A 5,386-nucleotide genomic window follows, 5' to 3' on the forward strand; every position below is an offset into this window, starting at 1 on the left:
AGATGAGTTCAAGTGTCCTGCGCTATTAATACTATAAAATATAGTTTGACATAATTTGAATATTATAATTTTACATTAGAAAAGGTTATCCAAAAAAATATCAGTATGCTACATATATTATTAAGTTTTATATAATCACAAATTAAAAACTTTAAAAACGTCTATAAATCAATTTTAATATTATTTTTATATTGTAAAAAGATGATTTTCATATTTTTAGACATACTTAAACGATGATATTATATTTTTTTGCTCTATCAGCGCGTAAAACCGCCGCAGCTTCATTTAGAAAATCATAAAATATATCGCAAGAATTTATGGCTTAATACATACACTTCAATAAAATATATTATTTCATTGCGTAAATGACTGTATTCCGATGATCGATTTTTGATTGTGGCAGAAAACATAACTAATGAATTGATGAAAAACCCATCATGACCGTAAAATAGAGCATGAGAATAATTATAAATAAGATAAATGCTTCGAAAAATACATTATTTTTACGGCATGAAATATTAAATTATGGTTTTTTTATAAAATTTATTATTTACTGCAGAATTATTCCCAGACATTCTTTAAATAAAATTCTTATTTTTATTTGAAAAGATTGTAATTTTCAAACTAAAATAGTTATTTTTTTAGGAAATTGACCAATAAAGTTTTAATATCATTTATACACCTCTTTAAATATTTTAATCATAGTGTGGCTATAAAAATTTATATTCAAATTCAATCGTTCTAATCTCAGATGTTTTTATATGAAAACTTACATATATATCTTTTTATGTTTATATATCTCTAAAAAAATAACTTTAACATGTGATTGCTCTACATATTATCAAATATAGACCCCTTTGTGTATTTTTTTACTTTTTCTTTTTAACCTTATAAATCGATTACAAAATTATAAAATATCCACAAAAATACTTTTTATCACAGATATCTTATTATTTGTGTTATCAACATACTATATTTTTCATAACTTTCTTTAAGCTTTGTAATTTCTATTTTTATTTATAATTCTAGTATATCTAAAATCCATAATAAAAATTTTTACTGCTCTTTCGATTGGCAAAAGTTGCAACTGTTTTATGTTGTGAAATAAAAAATTATCAATTCTAGAAACGGTAAATTGCACAAAATATGCCTTTAAGCCTATATATTTGTCTAAATTTTTTACAATAATTTCATTTAACTTGAGACAGATGAAAGTAAAAAACCACCTCGCCTCTTAAAATGTTTTTAGTTGAACATTTGCGAAGTTAGCAGAAAATTTTGGCTGAGTTTTACGATTTGAAACTATAAAAAATTAAAATATTTAGACTAATACTTAAGAAGTATGGCGCATAAAGGTTTTTTAAGGAAATAAAATAATTTGTGCATTTAATTTTGTAAAACGAGATTAAAAAACAATAAAAAGTAAATATGAATAATTTTGTGTTGTTACGATCAGAATAGTAATGAATACGACACATGAAAAATATGAATAAAATAAATTGTGCTTTGTATTTTTGTGAAAAGAGATAAAAAAATCCATCAAAAATGAATATGAATAATTTTTTTGTTTTACGATCATAATGGACATGATAACCAAATGCCAAATAGCTCACACCAAGTTTGCTTCTTATAAGATCAATTATAATATTAGATAAACTCTACCTAACCGAGTGCCTTTACCAATAAATGATACGCAAATGTAGGATTTACGAATAAATTATTATAATTGAGCATAATCATATGAAGGGATGCTTTTAACGTCTTAAAATGGGCAAAAATAACACCTTTTCTTTGTATAATACCTTTTATTAAATGAAAATATAAGATTTATTTTTACTATTACAGGTCTAAATTTTTTTGAAATGGGTATATATTTATGAATAAATTTTTTTCTATATTTTACGCGAATTTTAAGGCATGAGTTTTGACTTTTTGAGAAATTCTAGTTTTAAGTATTGTATTATTATATTGTAATTAAATGCTAAATCTCGTGTTAAATGGATTTTAAAATTATTGCTGTTTTGAAAGACATCAAAAATTACCAAAGGAATCATAATTTTAACTTTATGCACTCAAAATTGTTAATATCTCTCTGTTGACATACTTATACTGTATTAATGTGTTTTTCAAGTGCTCACAAATATTTATGCTAGCAGGAAAATACCTTTCTAAGGAATAAAAGGTACTAAAACCAATTTTGTATTCAAAATAAAAAAAAATTATTGAAGCCTTCATCTGACAGAAATCATTTGGAATAATAGAATCGATCTATTTATCCATAAATATGCAGAATTAAATTAAATGAACACATTAAATCTTTATTTATTTATTAAAGAGTAACGTTAGACGTGAGAAAATTTTAAAGAAAGATACAAAGTGAAGGGGTTATATTTTATTATAGTACATGTAGGAATGCATAAAGAAAATTTTCATTTGAATTTATCTATAACCGTGCTCCGTATTTGCATATCACCATTAATATTTTTTCTGATTTTTCTTTTTAGATTATTTAGAGCATAAATAATTGGAAAAAAAACTGGTCTAAGAATCGCAAGTAAATAAAGTGGCTATTTTTTTGCAAAATAAAGTCCTCTTTTGATTATACTTAAGCATTAATTTTAGAAATATATGTAAAATGCAAAAATTGCATATTTTCTTTTTTTTAGAATCTAAAAGAAGGATCTGACTACAATACATATAAATCTGGCATTATAGCAGGTTAAAATCCAAAAATCTTTATTATTAATCTTTTGATTTGCTAATAAATTGCTGATTTATAATCATATATCTTGAAAACACTAATTATGTGTATAATTACAGTACCGTATATTTTTTCTGGAAGTCTCTATAATTGGACAGAAAACTATGCAAATAAAAAAATATATCTTCATTTAGAAAAGTAGGCAAATGACAGTTTGGTTAAATAAAGACAAAACCATCCAAAACGAATAAATACCGAGCCAATAGATGATTGTGTTGATCTATAGCTGGTGTGGAACGAAGCTTGAATATATTTTATTTGCAAGTGATTTAAAAATCCAAAAATCATGAAGGATTATATTTTTTTATGAATATGATTTAATGTTGTGCACATATAAGTTAAGAGCGCATAAAGAAGTATGCTGAAAACTTAGCTTGTAACGCAAAATTACATCTAGACGGTATTTAAAGAACCCAAAACTTGTGCTATTACAGATTTTATTAAAATAAAAGCGCGGGTTGAAAACAAAATAAAAAAATATATTAAAGGAATCACATAATTTTTCAAATTCCAAAACAAGCAATAAAATTTGTGCTGATGAACTACTTTACCCGATAAAATATCTCAAATAAAATCTCTTTGTTTAATTTTCGTGGTGTAATTTAAATTTTTTACCATGTGTTTAAAACATAATGAACTGAAAATTTATATGATTATAAATGATATAAAGAATATATGTAATATTTTTTACTTTTTAGATTTTGTAATTTGATACTTATATTGTTAAAATATTCGATTTTTTACTAAGTTAATGTCATATATCTGCAAAAAAACAGATTGGCAAGGGGCTACGCCTTAAATATTATCCAAGTCAACTTTGAAATTATTTGCTTAATAAAGTTCATAATTATGTGTAAAAACATTTTATCTGATAAAATTAAGCTTAAATATATTTATGATTCCAAAATAAATATTTTTATCGAATAGTTGGAAAGAAAAAAACATTTTAATAATAAATTCAATGAACAATAAACAACCCAAAAAGTAAAATTATCACATATCTGAGCTGAGAATAGACAAAAAAAAGGTTTTAAAAATATACCGGTGCGGAATTTAAATAAAGAACCGGTAATATACATATCTTTGAAGTTTTTTAAAATCATATTATATTGATTTATACCCAGATTTTCATAGTTAATGCATATAAATTCGTCAAATAAAATGAAAAAAAACCACAAATAGCTCTTAAATGCTTTTATGGCAAATATTTTTTTTGAGAGAAATTATAGTTGTTCTTGTGTTGTATAATAAGAAACTAAAGTGAAAAGGTATATATATGTCTTCATTTGCCTACATGTAGCGTTTATTCCTTTTCAAGACAAATCCTTAAAACCTGAACTATTGTTTTGGTATGAAATACCCGTTTTTGTATGTTGAAACATGTCATACTATTTGTATCAATTAATAATAAGTGATAATCTAAATTTCATGATGAAATATAAATTATAAAAAACATATGAAATATAAATAACTCTAAATTGAAAATAAAGAATGAAATATAATCATAATTGGGTTCTTAACATAAAAACTGGTTCATCCGATAATTAGATAAATATAAATACGAAACCAGGTTAATTGATAAAAAGTAATCATTAATAGAAATGGAATGCAAAGAAGATATTTTTGTTTTAGATTATAAATCCACAGATCACTATTTATATTTAAAATTAGAAGTATATAAATAATACATTCATTGAAGTAAACATATATACTATATAAGTAGAATAGTGAAAGCAAGCAGATTAACATACTGTTTTTATACGATCAAAATATCTTGGTCAAATAAATATAAAATTAAATAAATTTAGAAGCAAGTTTCATCAGATGAATATGATTAAATATAGTAGGTGTTGGTCTAGCAAAATTTCAAAGGTTATTTTTATTCAAAAATCCGGTTAACTTTACTTTGATAAAGATTTCAGAAAAAAAAATTAATTTATAAAATCATCTTATTTCGTTTTCTTTGCTGCTTATATTTTAAGAATTACATTGTTTTAGATGGTAAAATTCGGATAATTGCAGTTTAAAGCCATATTTGGGGAATTTTTGAGGATTTTAAAAATTTAATCGCAATCAAAATGGTGATATCGCCGTTTATTAGGGAGTATAAAAGAATAAAAAATGGGGATTGAAAAAATAGATGATCTACTAACATGTTTAATTGCAAATATGACTGGAAATAGAGGATCTGCATATTAGGGGCGGGGCTAAAAATATTAAATATAGGTGTGGTGTAATTTTAGAGTAAATTTGGATGTAAATATCACTCATTTTCTTCTATATATTGTGTAAATGTATTTTTAAATTATGGGATAATAAAATATATTTCAAAAGTTCGAGCTGAATCATAATTTATGATTACAAAAAGGGGGATTTGGTAAAAAGAACCATTAGAAACATCGAAAACAAATAATTAAATTGCAAAGGTTCTATAAAATTACACATAAGGTGTAAGAAGTCAGAAAGAAGGTAAATAGGCATATTGTAAGAATATTTATGTGGTCTGGAGTTTCAAGGTAAATTTTTAAACAAATATAATGTTTAAAATAGCGATTAATATGACATAAAAGAGTGTAATAAGAAGCTTTAACACAAGTTTTAGGAAAAAAATATAAGAAAATTGCT

Source organism: Rhyacophila brunnea, unplaced genomic scaffold (genome assembly GCF_057557595.1).
Source record: "Rhyacophila brunnea isolate RB1 unplaced genomic scaffold, BYU_Rbru_1.0 scaffold_32, whole genome shotgun sequence".
NCBI lineage: Eukaryota > Metazoa > Arthropoda > Insecta > Trichoptera > Rhyacophilidae > Rhyacophila > Rhyacophila brunnea.